This window comes from Callorhinchus milii, unplaced genomic scaffold (assembly GCF_018977255.1).
Source record: "Callorhinchus milii isolate IMCB2004 unplaced genomic scaffold, IMCB_Cmil_1.0 Scaffold9, whole genome shotgun sequence".
Classification (NCBI taxonomy): Eukaryota; Metazoa; Chordata; class Chondrichthyes; order Chimaeriformes; family Callorhinchidae; genus Callorhinchus; species Callorhinchus milii.
Window position 1 is genome coordinate 10,525,084 of NW_024704750.1, and position 19,758 is coordinate 10,544,841.

Here is a 19,758-nt window from a genome sequence, read left to right on the forward strand (position 1 = left end):
TGAGATACAGAGAATCAATCAGAAAGGAGCTTTGACAGTAGCTGAGTATGGCACAACAACTTTTAGAACAAAAAGGGTCCTGAGAATGGGGAATTCACTGCTCATAGGCCAAAATTATTGAATTGCTCAAAAATGAGATAAGTAGGTTGTTAGACAGACACACACATACATTTACTCTAAAGGCCAAAGAATGTTAAGAGGTGAAGGGAAGTGGCATTTAATAAAAGCTTTGGGTGCGGATTTGGACGATAATCGAGGGCTATTAACTGGGAGGAACATTTTTCCTGTAGATTCTCAAGAGTTTCACGTGTAGATAAATGAACTTTTCTAGAAATCCAATTCTTATCTGGCTTCATACAAAGGGCTCACATGTAATATTTTAAGAGGTTGTGGAAGTGGACCTGGAGTATGTTATGAAATATTGTTTTTCTGGTTTCTGGAAGACATCAAGAAGAGATGTTTTCCATCTGATCCAGAAAGAGAAGCCGAGACAAGAACAGGTCCAGAGGCTGAACAGATGCCTCATTACAGTCGGGGACAGACATACAAGGAAGCAAAGGGATATGTCACTTGCATGCAAAAGTCAGAAGAACAGTGTATTTTCCCTTTCTCAGTCCAAAGAGCTACAGAACGGAGATGGGCCTCGAACATGCTTCATTTATTGTCCATGCTTGAACATGATTGGCAGTGTTAAGTTCCCTTTGGCAGAGGTGTGACACAGAACACAGAAGAAAACAGAATGGCACAGAAAATCAACCAAGGTTCCCAATTCTGAAGGCTATCCAATGTCCTTTTGTGTGTGTGGATATCAGATGAGGACAATATTAGGATCTGCTGTGAACTCTCCCCTCCCAACCCAATGGTTCAAATTGTCTTTGATGCTTATTATCAAGGTTGCCACATATTCATTTGGGAAAAGTACTAGATGGTAGTCAATATCTGTGGTACTCTGAACAAAGCGTCAACAAAGTGACAAGATAGAAAGAAATGGGAGAAAAATTCACACAAAAATTACCTCGCCTGTGCAGACATCATAATCTTGCAAGATCTTTAAGCAGAATACAAATGAATTATCTTAAAGGCAATTATAAGAAATCTTAAGGCAATATTTACACCTGAGTTTGTTGACACAAAATTAAAATAAACAGTAAAAACTAATTTTTCTCCAAAAATGCAATTACTACAACAGCGAAGTGGAGATGTCAATTGTTCTCACGCTTAGTGACTTCAGCTTCTCACCTTGCATTGTCATGACACCACAGAGAGAGTGGTAAAACAACAGGGATTCAGCCTCACTTTCCTCAAGGTGGTGTCTAGCTGCTCTCTAACGTCAATCTCTTCTAGATCACAAACCAGATCTATACTGGGTTTCAGCATTGTTTAATACCCTTTCTATATTGAATCAACACTATAAGAGAACAGAATAAATGGGAGATTAATATAGAACTATTACTTCTCAGCTGAGAGCAATTAGTTCCCTTTAATTTCAAGCCCCACGTTTCATCCAGTGGCCTTGCTGAGAACTGACAAAACTCATTCAACCATAAGATTAATTCTTTTTACTACTATAGATTGATTTCTAGAACCCAGCCTGGTATATGGTATTTATATCTAAAATGTTCAGCTCAGTCATGAACTGAAATACATATACATTAGCTCTTCCATATTAACATTCTCTGATAAACCACAATGTCTGATGTAAGACACCTTTTCCACACACACCCTCCGATAGAGAAACTTTTAAGAATGCTTACTACAGCACGTTTTTTTATGGCAACCAACCAAATGGACTCAGAGTAAAGTACTATAACAGCAAAGCAATCAATAATGTGTGACTCATTGACTTTTCAATATTTCATACAAGGTTGCACACAAGATCTGTCCCCTCCCCCCACATTTGCTGTAGTCGCACCCTAGCACCCTAGCATAATACAACACTACTGGGTGTTTGATATATGAATTGTGGATCTAGCAACACATCACCTAAAATAAATTCCAGTTGGTTGTATAAAAGAGTTAACCAGTCACTTAAAACAGAAGACCCAGACACACCAAAAAAGTTTCCTGTTCGTACTATCAGTTCTGTACTCTTAAGTCCCAGTGTAAGCCAATTCTGCTAGATCTCGGCTTAATAATAATAATAATCCTTCAATTTGATATAGTGCCTTATCACGTCGAGATGTCCCAAAGCGCTTCACAGAATATACTACAAAGTGAAGTGACTGTATATTTTGTGGGTGAAACGCTGCAGCCAATTGCACACAGCAGTGTCCCACAAACAGCTGTGGATTGAGTGACCAATTTTTATTATTTTTTCACCCAGGGTTTAGCAGCCTAACATCCACTTCGGTATCAAAACCACATGCAGATAAACAGACATGTTACATAACTTACATAACCAAACCCTCTTACCCCAACCCCCTCAACACATCTTCACCCAAACTCCAAGCTCAATAGAAAACCTAACATCTGGGAATCAGTCTTTCATTACTGAAAGTTGAATTGAAAGAGATAAAGAAGAGAACTCTCACAATTTCATGTTCAGCAGAATGCAAGCAGACCAACTCAAGACTTTACACCAAATATACCATGCCCGTGAAATAGCCTGCTTGGTCTGGTGGGTATTCAAGCTAGCATATGTGTCTCCTTTTCTGTTGTATATCATATATCTTCCCTCTCCCCAGTATCCAATTAAACTGGCATATATCTAGACACCTGCTCAACATGTGCCATCTTAATTGAATAATCAAGGCTATGTAGAATTACCAGTCAAAAAGCCACACAACTAACTTTCCCCTATATATACACGCAGAAAATATCCCACTATCACCATCTGTGCAAGCAGTAGACTAACAGAAGAGGGATGAAGTCAATGATATCCGACTCACCACTTCATATTCTGATGAGAAAAAGCATCCTCTCCAAGCCAAAATAAGATGAGCCCCATAATAATTCCAGTATAGTTCTCGCTCAATACTTGACTGCCTCCTTCTTTCTTCACCCCCCCCAAAAGACCATCACCTCTGCGATCAGATTGCCTTGGTCCCTCATTGGTGTAGCTCTGAATATGTATTACTGCCTTAACAACTCAATGTTTAAAAGTATATATCCACAAATACTCTTCACTGTGAATTTTCCAGACAAGTAAATATTCTGGGACTCAATTCAAAAATAGACTGGACCACTTTGAAAATAGAAGAAATTCTAATGAAGTACCAAAATCCTTTGAGTTTGAGAACAAACAGAGGAAAATTGCTATGAGGTTAATATATCCTAATATGCATGGAGAAGTGATTTTACAAGGTAATAGATCAGGAAACCAAAAGCTATTTATGTTTGAATATAGCCTCTTGAAGCTGCATTCTCCAATAAATGTTCTCTTTTAACTTTACACTCTGGAATGGACTGAAGTCAAATCCAACCAGGGATGAAATGCAATCTCAGAGACAAATTACAAATACCTTGCAAAAAGGCTATAAAAAGGGTTTCCTTACCTTCAATTCTGAAGCTTTGTAAAGGGCAGAGTTTATTTGTTTTATTTCCCTTTTCTACAATCTATGTTCAAATATTTTTATGATGCTCTTTTTCCATCAAATTATCTGGTTAATTGCTAGGTGTAATGCATTATTTGCTAGCTATAATAATAATTGTTGCATACAGCGCCTTATAACCTCATTGAGAGTCCTCAAAGTGCTTCACAAGATATAATGTAAAGTGGATTGACTGTGTATTTTGTGGTCAAAACTTGGTAGTCAGTTTGCGCACAGAAATGTCCCACAAACAGCCATGGAGTGAGTGACCAATTTTATTTTGGGGGATTGTTGGTCAGGATACCAGGAGAAACTCCAGGAAAAAGGTTACTTAGTAATGTCCACTATTCAATGACACCCCACCCCACCCCCACCACACACACACACACACACGTGCTGAAAATGTGCATAAGTATTTATCGAATGTGCTAGGGCAGCAATTTACCTCAGCTGCAATGCAACCAACAGTTGAGGATCTTATTTGTCTCCATAGTCATTGTCAAGCCTCACAAATGAAGAATGACCTTTTGTATACTGTATGACTGCTGACAACCGTAACCATTGCCAAACATGAGTCACCACCTTCAAGAGTGGAGGAGTACGTTTTTTTTGATTTGCAGTTATTTGCACAATAAATTTGGATAATAGTTGCTGCACACACAAAAGATCCACAGAAAAGTAAAGAATTGGATCCTTTCAAAATGATAATTATATATCTATTTAATTCAACTGACAATGGATTGAACAAAGACAAGGGTTTTTTCACCGAGTGTGAGCAGTTTTTTTTTATTATTCTCTTTCGTAAATGTTAAGCTAACTGAGGCAATCTTTGTTATTATTAATGCCCCGACATGAAAAATCATTGCAGTAAAATTAAACACAACTCAGAAGAATGAACTACTGCTTAATGCTGCACTTAGCATTGCATTCCAAAGTGTTCTCAAACCAGACTTGAAGCTCATTGAATAAACAGAGGATATCCTTCAGCAACCTGTTGAATAAGAAAAGTATGTTAACGAGTGACCTGATCTCACAACTGTTGACTGCTGAGGTCACAATTGAGTTCTGAAGGTCAGAAGTTGAATTTTTTTCATACTCAATGAATCCCTGAGGATTTTGTATCATCATAGATCTAAGGTTTTCATAGTAACAGTTTCAGGCAGGAGTAGAGCATTCATCCATCTAGCTACCCATCCAACATCCTAAAAGATCCACTCAACACATTTATCTTATCATCTAATGACCGTGACTCCTTTTTATTTCTAAAAACTTGTCTAGTTCCTTTTTGAAACCCTTTAGAGTTCCCTGTTCCACCACTGATAGTAGTTTGTTCCACATGCATAACATCCTTTCACTAAAAATGTTTCTCTTGCACTTCCTATTTGCTTTTGTTGTCTTTATTTTGAAACTATGTCCCATTGTTATTGAATTCTCCACATGGCAGACAAATGTATCTTCATACAAATGTTCCAATTTTGAACATCTTTATCATGTCACCCTTAGTCTTCTCTTTTCAAGACAGAAATGTCAAGGATGGAGAAAATGAGATGTTCCCCTAACATGAAAAGCAAATGTAAGCTTACCAAATGTAAGGATTATTATTATCCCTCTGTGATTTGAAAAGATATCCTAATTTGATATTAGTAGCAGAATCCCTGAGACTGGGATTCAATGTTTAATACATCAAGTAAAAATGTACAATAAGTAATGTGCATGGAATTTACCAACAATCAACATGAAGTACAAACTATTTAATGTTTCTCTAATACTGGCAGTAATTATGTTAGTAAGTGTGTTCTAAGGATTGGATTGCCTAATTATTTAAAGCAAAAACATGTGTGTCTATAACAACATCTTCATGAGAATTCACAATCCATTAAACTTGAGGTGAAGGGGAAGCGGATCAGGAGCTAACCATTCTTAGGATCCATTGCCCTTATTGTTTAAAGTGACAACGTAAGAATAGTTCCTATAGTGCAAAATAACTGTTGGAAAAGTATCATCTAATTTGGAAAATGAATCATTTTCCACATTAAAAGGATGACTTTCAAGTCTCACCACATGTAGCTGGCCTTACAGTATCTTTGTTCCATTTCTGAGGCTGGAAATGGAGCCAAGGACAGCTTGGAACTGTTGCCAGCATCAAAACATTATTTTGCCAGACACATCTTGGAAACATCTTGAAGTCTGTATTTCTGAACAGGAATGCGTTTTCTATTTTTTTTAAAATTCAGCAATCAATTGCATCTATTGTATTTGAGGAAAAAAGGAGAATATTTTTCCAATAAATGCTGAGAGAAAATGTTAGTTACAGTGTGGTCCTTTTAATTACCTTTCTCACCTATAAATCATTGCAAATTACCATTTCAAAATAAGAGAAATGTCTGACGCTTCTTAGCGCTACATGAATTCAGGTGTTTGATCAGATATACCCAAACCAGTTTATATCAAACAGCAACATCTGAAAGCTGTTTCACTCATGAGAAAGGTGCAGATAATTACTTTAAGGTGAAAACATACAATGGATAACTACACAAAATAAAAGATCCATCATACTGTAACAGATAAATCACCTTGTATTAGACTAAAACAAATTGTAACCCCATTTGCGTCATGTGCCATCTACTACCATAGGAACGAGCAGGAATAGGGTTAAGTTTCTCTATAAATAAAACCCAGGAGAATGTCTGTATATTTCTAATGACTTCAAAAGCACCCAAGACAAAGACTGATCATCTCTGTCAAAAATATGCGCATAAATTAAAAAGGGTCACTGGAATTAATAGGAATGCGTGTGAGGATTACAAAAGCTATAAAAGTGCCACGATCATTCCTGGTAAATTGTGTCACCTACATTTATTTACAGTTTCAGCTGAAAATACTACAGTGTGCGGAATTTTAGAGCAAAGGCAGTTTCTGAATAACACATTTTATTCAGACAAAAAATGATGCCCCCAAATCCCCGAAAATATCTGAAACTGGATTAGAATTTGAAGGGAAAAAAAGACATGTCCCTGAATTTAAAAAAAGCTCATGCTCAACAAAACTGATTTTTCAATCACACCCAAAGGACCTGTGTGATCTCATTTTGAAACAAGTGTGACTGCTACAAATTATCATATACAGTACCACAGTACAGAAAAAGGACATGTCCACATGCTTTGTGGTTCCCTGGGGCTTTTTATTTGCACAGATAGCAGGAAAATGAATTAGCAAATATGTTTAATGATAGAGCGTATTGCTCTTTTTTCCACCCTCTTAGTATCTGTAGTTTTCAAAACCACCACATAACACCCAGAATAAAAATTGTGCATTTCTAATACTTCTCTATCCCTTCAAGGCCGGTCTCAAGAGCTTTCTCTTTGACCGTACCGTCAGCTCCCCTCTCGACTCTCTACCCCCTCCTCGCTCCCTCCCTTCCCTCCCCTCACCCTGACCATTTCCCCCCTGCTCGGGTCCTGACCCAACTGTACAGCGCCTTGGGACGTCCTCCCAACGAGAAAGGCGCTCTATAAATGGAATCTTGTTGTTGTTAACCTTACACATTAGAATTAAAACAGAAAACCACAAAAAGCAATCATTTGATATCTTTTTAGATTTTTCCCCTACTTTTGGTAATTATTTCACTCACTTGGGTTTCTCACCTTCATAACATTGGTACATTTCCAACCAAGAAGCTCCGACCGGAAGCCTACTTCCATCCTTCCACCAACACAGTCTATGACAAAGACCTTGGTTGAAGACTTTCTTTCTGCTAGACCAGCAAAGATCTAGAACTTACGTGCAGAGAAGCATACTAATACCTAACACCCCCAAAAAAGTTATTCTCTGAGAAGATTATCATTTGTAAAATATATTTTACTTGTTATTTTCATTGTGTGCTCATCAAAGCGTTGGTCAATGGAATATTTTGTTTCACCATTTTGCTCCCAGTTCAACCCAGACAGCAGGTGTATAGGGGGTAAATCTTTTCTGCACTGACCCAATTGTTTATTTCTTTAGGTCTTCTATTTAAGTGTACAAAATGCCTCTGCAGTACTCCAAAGGTCCCTAATATACAATGAATGCTAAGGTTAATATCACAGGCAATATTAATAAATTGGTGCATTTAATACTTTATTAATTTTAAGAAATATCAGTCAAAGACATTTAAAACGCAGAGGCCTATACTGTACAGAAAGCTTCCAAATCTTGGTGAGATTGCCAATTGCTTGTTAAATTAAACTTTGATAATAAAAATATAATAAAAACTTGCACTTAATACAACACCTATAGTATTGAAACATCTCTAAAGTACTCCAAAGGCAATTGACGTCAACTATAGTTACTGTGTATTCGTAGGCAAATGTTTTGGCAAAGCAAGTTCAAACAGACCTGGAGCCATAATGCACATAGGAACAAATTACTTTTTAGTGTTTAATTTTCTTTGTGGACAGTTGTTTTCCCACTGAAGTGTGCCATGAATGAGAATTTGTTTGTACCATACTATGAATTGAGCCCCTAATGAGAGCACAGCCTGACACTGAAGTCTACGTATTGTACAATCATGAGAATACACATATAGTATGCCCTTATATTACAATTGCTATATTTCTGTAAGCATAATAATAGGTATGAAACCTTCAAAACGTAGGCATCAATGGGCAAAATTAATTGCAACAATTGTGTGCACAAAGGAGTGATTCTGGTATGTAATTTTCCATTCTTGCAAATGTTACATGCACGTTTTTAAACACAATGAATGTTGACAAGCACAGTTTCTGGGTATGTTCACAGTACAGCAGAAAAACTTTACAATAAATCCCTCAAAATGTTTCTGGTGGCTTGTGTCATTACCACATTGCTAGAAATGTTTCACTGCAGATGGGCAAGGTGGTGTTGCTCTTCAGCATTGTCATTTCATGAATGCTCATACTGTGCATCAAGGAACCATGCTAGGTCACATTGAGCTCCAAGGATGTTTCACGAGAAATATCCAAACTGCTGCACATTGGCTTCCCTCTTCAATAGTTCATTCACTTTCCCTTAAAAAGAAACCTTTTCCTTGCATAATATATAGATTGTACAGTACTCAAATAAAATCCACACAAACGGTTGTATTTGTTCATAGCTAGAGTCTTAATTTTAAACTTGCTTAAGAGTGTGAAAAAACTTTTAGGATTGTTGTTCTGTCATTCTGTTCTGCTCCACTTTCACAACAGGTTCCAAATGGGTTGTTAAAAGAAGGCTCAATGCACAGTATTGCTTTCAACCTTTTTTAGATTTTATAACTTAGACAATTCTAATGGTTATTTCCCTAATTAACCCACACTTTCATGCCTTAAAAAGTTAACCTGAACCACTGAGGGAGGAATCAGGGTATATCTGTAACTGTTGCTGATTTAAACAAATGGCAAGAGCACCTAGCTCATAATTTCACCAGGAAATGACATTTAAATAAGGTTATTACTTGGCTCAATCAAACAAATATATTTGCATTATTTAATACATTAGATGTCCTCTGGCAATTGAACAATTATTCTGTTGTTACTGTACTATTTGTCCCTTTAAACAAATTCTATTTGAAATATTATAACCTATATAATACATTGACCTCTATTGATAAAATAACGCAGTGACTAAGTTAAAGTGTAATTTTAAATTGTCCAAATAGCAATAATGTGGACACAGACAATCTCTGAACTAAGGTCCAGGCTGTCATGTAGGTTGCTGCATAGCCTGTGTCTTCCAAACATGAATATTCAGCCTTTTGTCAGGTTTTAATAGCATCATGTAATTAAACTTTGATGAAAGAGTAATTATTTTTGTGTGTGCTCATGGACAGAAGAGTCCACAGAGAAGACAATTTCATGTTATAAAATAATGCTATACAGTTGGGACTAGCCTACACTCATCAGAGAAAGTGAAAACCTGGGGAGCTTTAGAAATGAGACAATGGCAAATGTGGCTTGTAAATTGAATAACAGTATTCCTTTCATCTGTTTACATCCAATTATGTCTCTTGATACCCTTCAGTATCATAGTTTGTTTCTATCTAAAAAGAATCTCAAAAGATTTCTGAATTAGATTCACATGCCAGTGTCACAAGCATGTTGTGTGCCATGTCAGGTGGGTGCACCGGGCAATCAAAGAATAGGGTTTTTTCAGCATCGAGTCCCTAGTGAAATAGGCACGACTAGATTCTGTGACAATTATCAGTTATTGATGATCACTAATAATGCTGAACTGTCGAGAGTTGTGATTTTTTCCACCAGTTTTAAAAGTTACAATATTGGGAATCTCGCTTTACAAATATTTCCAATAAAATTATTCAGAATCTGCAACAAAAATAAAACAAGAATACATTGTTTCCTGTTATGAAAAAGGATGGTGTAATTTCTTTACAAATCTAAGTGCAAACCAATAGTATTTTGTACTCTACAGATAAACCCACCAGTACTATTGACATCTTTGTAGCCAATATCAATATACAATTTCTTACCTATATACTTAACTAAGCACAAACAAATGGGGTCATTCTGCTCTGTTTGCTAAGTGTAGAAAATTCACTTAAATGTGCTATTGGTAAATGTAGAGTAGCCCAGCACACAGCAATGAATTTGCAACATTTACCAAACCGAGCAGAATAAACTCCACATAATTTATATTCTTCACAAAAGGAGCTGGTTAATTTCACCAGTCAGTTTTATCTTGCCTGAAATATTTTGTAAAATTAAGATTCGGGTTCAGTGGCATAAACAAATTTGCTGTGTCCAAAGTAAAGTTTATAAAAGTGCTGCACCAAGTGTTCTTGTTATGGAAATGGCAAAGAAAAAAGTTCCATCTCTAAGAGACAAAAAAATGCCATACGTATGAGTCCATTTAGAATAAATAATATTTTCCTACATGTACAAACCGCAATTATTGTCTCTAAATATTTGAAGGAAACCAACAAAAAATTGGGGCATTAGCTCATCCTATTCCAACCATTGGGCATGCATGGCAAAGATCATTTAGTCAATAATCCAGACTGCTCAATTTCCTATATGAAGGAGGCTGTAAAATTAATAAGTAATATCGGTAGGAGATTTTGCCAAAGAAAGGTGAGCATGAATTTAAAAAAAGTAAATCGTAAACTGGATTAAAATGTTGTTCATACGTTTTACTTTTAATCCCAGATTTTTGACTCTCATTCCTTGCAACAGCTCGTTGACACACAAAGTCTTTTTCAACACACAAGAAGGGCAATCTTACCTGAGTAACATGAATTTTTTTTGGAGTAAGATGAATGTTGTTCATTCAACAGAAGGTGTACTTATTGCAGGACAAGAAGTCCGGGTAGATTTCCCTCCCACCCAGATGGATCATTCCATTGCTGCATGCTCCACCTAGCAGCCCATCTGAGAACTGATGAAATAACCCCCAAAAGCAGCAGGCAGACTCGAGTGTCAGACAAAGCTACAACTCTGACCAAAACAACCTGTCTGGAAAGCAGGCATTCATCAGGTGAAAAGCTGAATTAAAATCAGTCCATATTCACATTAAAATAACTGATATGGAATATACTGATTAAAAAAAATTTACATACACCTTTGTGGAAGTTCTAAAAGTTACATATATTTTCCACACAATATTTACATCTTAACATACACTCTATGTATATTTATAAACACACCAGTAAAATGATCATCATTCCTTTATGTTCGAACGATGATCTGCTTTGTTGGGATTATTATTTTCTTTGTGATATTTCCATATGCAAGGTGTTAATGTTTCAGTATATTCACAAATAATGACAAAATATATACCTTTACGATCTGGAGTTACTTTACACTAAAATAGTATCAAAGTACACTTTCTGTCATACATTTTGCACAGGTTTACTCTGATCCGTACATTCCACGTTTCCATTATTCTATCCTGGGCACCTTATGAATTTTACTGGTATTTATTGTTTAAAAATAATTTGTACATTAATCTAGCTGCATGTACATCCATGAATGATACCACTGTTGGTATCAAGAACAGTAAATAATAAATAAGGTACCAAATTTATGCAGTCAATATATTGCTGTTTGGAAGAGGAGTTGAGGAGTCAGACTATTGTCTTAATTCAACCAATATAAATTTCATTCTACTAGCAGATCTGCTACAGCATCAGCAAATATTTACAACAGTGAAAATACAAAAAACAAAAGATTCATATATCCTTGCAGACTGGTGAGCAGTTGATGTGGGATAATCAGAGATATGCTGAAATATGCTCTTTTTCATTTCTACAATGTACCAATTCAAACAAAGGTTTGGTTTTTCCATGTATTTTTCCTTTAAGTATCCATCGACAGAACAGAAACAATCTTGTGCACTTTTGCCTTTTTTCACCAATTGCATAACTTTGAGATGCCTGATGCACAGTTCATGAAATAAGCCTCAAGCATTATTTTCACGTTCAGCTAGTACCTTTCTTTTAAAATAAAAATCAAACATTTATGAAGAATTATAATTCACTTCCCTATCCTGTTTGCCTTTTCAAAACGGATTTGTTCAGATGAGTTGTGTTTCTGAATAATTTTAGTTGATAAGAAAGTATTGATGGTATCTTCATAAAATGATTTGGAAGAATAGTTAAACCCAATAATGTGAGGGAGCTGAAATAAAATCAGTAGTGGTAGAACTGGAAAAGTTAAGTCATTGAATATGATTTTGCCTTGTCTCTTAAGGATATTGTCTACTTGGGTATACCATTGACCCAGGACGACATTGCTTGTTATATGTTAATATGTACAAACTATTGGTCTTCATCATGGAAAGACCTGCAGAGGTAGAAAGTTCTTTAAGGTGAACACTTTAAAGGTTAACTCAATTGAAAATCATTCAGAGAGTATTATGATTCACATAGAAATATAATGGACTGGGATGTTAGCTGGTGATTAGCTTTGGAATTGTGAAGTGCAAAAGTGGAATCTCTTGCGCATTGCAGATTCTGGCAAATGATGGAAAACATACTTACGATATAGTAGCAATTAATATGGATACAAAGGTTTACTTATTGTGAGCATAGTCAGAGGTTAATATTCTACAGTTTTCATTCACATTGATTCTGTTGTTAGTAAATAATTTTACCATCCTAGCATCTTATCTAGTCTAGAGACCAACCTGTGAATTTCCATTTAGTGAAGGTAATCTTTGAGACATAAATTTTGAAAGATCAGCATTTTACAATATAGTGAAGATAGGGCTTTACCATCAAATATGGGATGGACTGATGAATTCCCCTTGGAGATTTTCTGGTAGAGAACATATTATATTAATACAGAATTCAGGTGGCATCCATTTTCAGAGAATATGGGTAAGGAAAGATAAAGCATTGTATCTATCTTGAGTAGACTAGTTTTTATGGATAGATGCATTTTCCTTTTTATAACTACAGAATTGTGAATTTAAGGATTAGCAAATCATAGAATCATAGAGTCATAGAATTACACAGCACAGAAAGAGGCCATTCGACCCATAGTGTCTGTGAAAAGATACGGCTCTTTGAAAAGACAACTTTGTCATTATAAAAGGAAATTACCTCTACCCCTAAAACGATGCCCATTTTCATTCTCAATGCCAATCTTTGCTTCCATTATTATGCTTTTTTTAAAATCATTGATTTTATTACTGTTATTCTACACTTCATGTAACATAAACCATTAGTACTGCAGTACCATTCAGCATGTGCTAACTCCTCCCAAGTAAATCCCATAGCTAAGACTTACTAGTTCTGTCATGTCATGACATACAAGGCATTATCTAATGTTATGACACCCTCCATGAATCCTTAACAATAAAGGTATAGTGAACACCACCAATGCAAGAAATAAACCCCATCTGCCTGTCCTGGACAGGCAAAAATATGTTGGGACAGACGCAGATTTATTGTAACCCTGTCCCCAAGGCACATATGTCAGAACCTCATTACTTAACTTAAGATCATTTCACAAAGAACACGATAAAGATGACTGCAGCAGAGTTTGACTCAAATGTGATTTGAGAAGGCAACAATTTGGCCTGTTGTGAAACTATTTGAGATGTCTTTGTATTTGAAAGCGTTTTGATTGCTATTTAGGCAGGTAGAATTTAATTCAAACAAGAGATTGCTTTCCCATGCCTGTCCTGGACACAGGTATACTTTCCCCCATGATTTCTCTCCTTTATAACCTGTCAGCTTTTAACATTTGAAATCTAAGATTTTCTATTTCTTCAATCTGCTTCTCCTGAACTTTAATTGCTCCTTACTCTCAGTGCAGTTTTATCGCACCGAATGCTTCACTATTTAAAGTGTGATGCACGGCAGCAGCTATGGTGATTGCGATTGATTGCCCCCCCCCCCCCCTTCCCCCCCCCCCCCCCACACACACACACACACTCACTCACACAGAAAGTGTTTATGTGTTGCTGACAGCAAGTGAAGATAGGATGAGGATCGGCTGTAAGAATGACACTTGAGCAAGGTGTGTGTACACACCCCTGAAACTATAGCCAAGCAGATACTAAGAAAGGAGAGATACAATTAAATTTCAGGGAGCAAAGTTGTAGGTCTGAGGTAGCTGCTGGATGGTTATGAGTTAAATATACAACATTCTTTCCATCACTTCTTATTAGTATCCAGGTCACCTCAGCAAAAATATTATCCTGTGGTCTCTGTGATAATATTAGCAAAAAGTAGCCCTCTCTGCACAAAGACCTTTACCTTTATTGTATCCCTCGCATTGATCTTAAGATGTTTTCATTCTTATATGTTTTGGATGTTCATTTATTATTCATTGCGTATTGGGGGTCATTCTCAGCAAAGTTTTTCAGCATATATGAGGCTGCTCTTCAAAGCCCAATGGAGCACTTTCACTTAGGTTATCATGTTTGGACATACGTACCTTAATTTCCAAAAATAAGCAAGGCAAAACCTAACTGGTTTCACCTGTAGAAACAATATTAAAATGCTGCAATCCTGGACACTCATAAAACATGAACATTGTAACCTATATAACATTTATGCAACTTAGTCAATATTTTAGTGCTACATTTTTGTCACTAACATTTTAGTTTTTCTTTTTACATACAAGTATGTTTTGTTATCATTACATGTAGCATATGGCAAAGCGCTGAAATTTAATAACCTAATAACATTTGATATACGCTTTGAGATCCAAAGGAATTTATTTGGTAAACCTCACTATACATATTTTATTAAATTTTGCTACTGCTCAATTAGTCTGTGAGAACTTTCTTGTTTTATAAACAATTTTTTCATCATTGTTGTATAATCTTAACAATTTCTATGGGATTGCATTGTAGCAACATTGTTGCAATGTGTTTAATGCAGCAATATTGTAGCATAGAATCGTTTTGATTAAACTGACAACTGTTTAACATGAATGTAAATATGCTGTACTGTACTATTACAATTACTATTATTAAACATGAATGTGAAAAAAGGTCCTTTGGAATGAAAGTTCAGTGCATTTTATTATTCAACAGTCTTAAATGTATTAATGTTACACTGCAATCATGAAGTCATATGTCTATGCATTAAGGCTCTTTTGGTAATAAGTGTGAACAAACCTCTCAAATTTATCACTCAGCTGATTTTCCAGATTCCCTGATGGCAACTTATCATCGAAAGCAAATTAAGTCATTCAATGGTAAGTAATGGCAACTTAGAAGAAAGTGTGCAAATCTGGAGAGTGGATGAACCGTGAGCTGGCATAGTGTCTTTCATATCTAGGAGCAGAGTTTTAATTCAGCCTAGATTGAAGGCATGAAAGTTTCCTATATAATGGCAATGGCCCTATGCAAAATGTATTTGAGCAGTTTCAACACAATTCTCAGGGATTGTGCCTGGAGCAAAAATTTTCCCGAAATTAGCATTAAATTGGTAACCTCTCTCAGGGAGACTGAGAGATGGCAGGAGTGGGAAATGGAAATGTGCAATAAAGGTGCTCTTTTTAATGTTGGAGTTTACGAAAATTGCTGGGCAGTATTCAATGAACTTTACCCTACATCTAGCCTGCGCCTTGACTGACCTGGGAGTGATTGATGATGACACTGGGTGCAAAAATGTTACTTGTTCCATTCCCTGTCATTGACATCCTTCACCCTGATGAGCACAAAAATTCATCGTAAAAAAAAATGGAGTAATCATGCAAATGATTTCCACCTTAACAAATGGAAATGAACCACTTGGCTTTTGTTAACGATCATAGTTCATGGCACTCAAGAAGCAATGTGGGGGGAAAATAAGCCTTCAAAGCAATGTTTTACAGATATAAGAACAGTATATCTTTAGACAAATGTTTGGCCACAAAAGAATAACAATAACTTTGGGTGCTGAAATAGCAATACTACATGGCTTAAAAAAATAAGTGAAGTGTTCACATTACCAGGGATGTTGTGCAATATAAACAGTTGAATTATCTTATCAGGGCAACATTATTAAAGGTAGCCTATAAAGATTTACAAAGGAAGCCTGAGGGTGGAAATGTGCCACCTAGGAAAAAATGACAGATGCTGAATAGAGAGTGACACTAATTTTAACAATGTGAGGGAGAAGCAAGCATCATCCTTGGATTGTGGATGATTTGTAATATTTTGTGATATCATATTGTTCACTGCATACAAATGTCAACCACAAGTAATTCTGGATTGGCATGATTTTACACAGCATATTGTAACAGATGCATAATATTCAATATCCACTTGTAGCTGAATCTTCAAAGAACTTATTGTCATATCCGAGGAGAAGGAAGGTGAGCCCAAAGAATCTGAGGAAAAGGAATGCAATCCTCCAGCATCAGAAATCAAAGCATTGCAGACTATAACCTAGCCAGGAAAAGGAATGTCAGACATTAACTACATTGAGGATCATTCTGAGTACCACCTCATAAAATAAATGAGGGCACAATCAGCTACTGAAATTAGGAGTTCTCCCTTTACCATCCCCAATGCAAGGCATGAGACCATAACCACAAATATTATGAATTCCCTACAGACCTTCTTTTAGCAATGTCCATGGATATGTGCATGCCAACTGCTACTGGTAGTTGTGTGTGCCTCATGCCAAGCCCTTGGAATTCCACTCTGATGTAACTAGAAATAGATCATATCAGAGCAAAATTCTACTGGCTCAGTGTGGTACACATCTAGTTATTATCAGGATTCAATATTTATGTATCATGATTGTGAATACAGGTAAACTGACATGGCACAATTGGACGTGCAAGTAGCTGATGGTTAATTATATTGCTCTGCCACCAGTCACATTCATCTACAAAGTTCATGAATGTTTTCATTCATCTTCTGAGTACTTTAGAGATAATAATAATCCTTGCACTTGATATAATGCCTTACCATGTTTTCTAGATGTCTCAAAGCACTTCACAGAATATACTGTAAAGTGAATTAACTATGCTTTGTGGGTGAAATGCGGCAGTGTTCCACAAACAGTCGTGAATTAAGTGACCAATTTTTTTTTATTATTAATTTTTTTTAAGGGATTATCTATCCTCAGAAAAGCAATACACCAATCGACTAACAACTGGATCCCTGGTTATTGCTAGGTAAACAGGCATGTGGAGTAAGGTGCATGCTCAACATTTTGCCCTTCCCGGGAATCGAACCTAGGTCCTCTTGCTTGCGAGGCGAGTGCTCAAACCATTAAGACTCCACAGATGGCAAATCTGAGGGAAATGGAGAGCACGACTGAACACCACTGTTGCTGGTGTGACAATTCATTCTAGTGAATCCTTCAGTGAACTCTACTTAAAGTTAAACCTCAAATCATTGTTTGGAGTATTATATCAAACAGATATGGTACCTTTGCAATATTGCAGAAGAAACTTTTTTTTACCTTTTTCACTGAAAGCTTATGCATCACTTCCCTGCTCAATCTCTTTCTGTTAAAAGATGGAAACCAATAACCGCTTCACAATTAAGAAAAGTAAATGAAAACCATGTGCTGCAACATGACCCTGTGTCCTTACTTTCCGTTTTCAGAGTATTCTTACATATGTGTTGTGCTCTTATCCCTTGGGTCTTGAATTTCTTAATATATTCATGTGTAGGGTGACCTCTCTTGTGTAAACTAATTTGTCTAAAAATGTTGTGTAAAAATTGTATTATTAGTTCAAGTTTAATTTGTTAGTTAATCTTTGATAATGTGACAATATCATTCATGGGTCACACATTTGCTTGCACTGCATTGAGATGGCATTATATTTAAAGAAAATTAATAGTTTTGAAATTCACAATAATTCTGGATTAGCAAATATATGAAATATATTACTCTAAGAGAGTGCAAAACTTTAAATCAAGTCTCTTCAACCATGCCTTCAGCTCCTCTCTCGACTCTCTACCCCTCCTCGCTCCCTCCCTTCCTTCCCTCCCCTCACCCTGACCATTTCTCCCCTGCTCGGGTCCCGACCCAACTGTCCAGCGCCTTGGGACGTCCTCCCAACGTGAAAGGCGCTCTATAAATGCAATCTTGTTGTTGTTGTTGTTGTATCACTTTATGATATGTGTTTGTAGCCCTCTCCCCAACACCACTAAATGCAGAATATAACATTGGTTTAGTTTAGTCAGATCTACCCCACCCCCAATAATTGGAGTGATTGGTGTTTCAGTCATCATCATACAATATACTAATTCATGACAAGCATATTAATCTATAGATAGAAAATGTTTACTTGTTAATTTCAATGGATATTTTATTGCTGCCAGTGGACACAAGTCACTGTACACTACAAATATGCAGTAGCATTTACATATTCAAATAGAAGATTTTAAACTCATAAATTGGGTCACTTTTTAAACAAATTTGAATCATGGTTATGTTGCCACATCTAATATTTTTCCAAGAGAGATATCTCAGTAAGTCATTAATATGTTGGAACCTCATATCACAAACCTGCACAACCTACATGAACGCAGGCAGGGCTGTTTCCAATTGAAGTCCGGAATAGACTGGTGAAATCTTGACATTTTCTTCACTCACTCTATTAACAGCAGAGATGGCAATCAAGTGTTCAGTGCGCTATTAAATGTGAAGTACTGATTACTTCTAATATTTATTTCAAGGCGCTTACAAATGAGCCAGACTGTTGTAGATTTGAATATGCCAGTATTGAATATTGTACCGTGAAATTATATATTAATTAAATAACACATTTGATTGTAGGCTTCCAGAAAGATTCCAATTCATGATAATATATATTTGATTCAATATATGAATAATGCTTGCTGGTATAACCTATTCTGGGACTGTTCATGGACGACCTCCTAATCAACACAGTCAAAAGTACTGTATATCACAGGTATCCAGCTTTTTTTTTTAAGTTCACAGCATGTAGATTGGTTGAAATATAAATTTAACTGATTGCTAAATCAAAAATAATTACTATGTACCACTGTATCCTTCAACAACAATGCTTGTAACATTACAGAGAGAGTCTAACTCTTTTTGTGATATGGTACTTTTATATTCCAGCCAATTTTATTGCACAATTCTCATTGTCCATTGTGAAAAATAACCTAATTTGGATTTAATGTGTGTAGAGTTGCTACACTTGCACATTCACCATTATGCTCTAGCTGGCAAATGCAGACCTTATTGCCCGTACAATACACCAGAGAGCTGTCTGCAACATTATTTACTCGTTAAAACTTTTTTTTGAGAACATTTCCAGAGTGGACATCAAATTGATTCTCACCACCTACATTCATACCGGCACTTCTCTGGCAAAACCAGCTCCTCAAGGTGGTTTCAACGGTTGTCTCCAGTGTGATTAACGGTCAGATTGTGGACCTTAAACCTGATTTATATTGCATTTTTAGCATTGTTTCTGCGCCAGTTTGTATCCAATTGATACAGAAAGCACAGTATAAATAGAGCATAATAAAATAAATGAGTTCGCATGAAGGACACAATAAGGACATAAACATAGAGGCATACAGACACAGACTCACATACAGCTGACAGGTATATGGACACAGCCACCAGCACAAAGAGAGACATGCACAGACAAAAGACAGATACAGTTACATGGACAAAGAACAGGGAAGAAAGGAGGAACGAAGACGCACAAAAAAAGGCAGCACAAGACACCTGTCATCAATAAGTTAGCGTTTCATCTCTGATGGTAGACTGTCAGTGGACGGGAATATCTAGAAAGCCGTCAGAAAATTATGGACAAATGCAGGTCCTGGGGTTGGG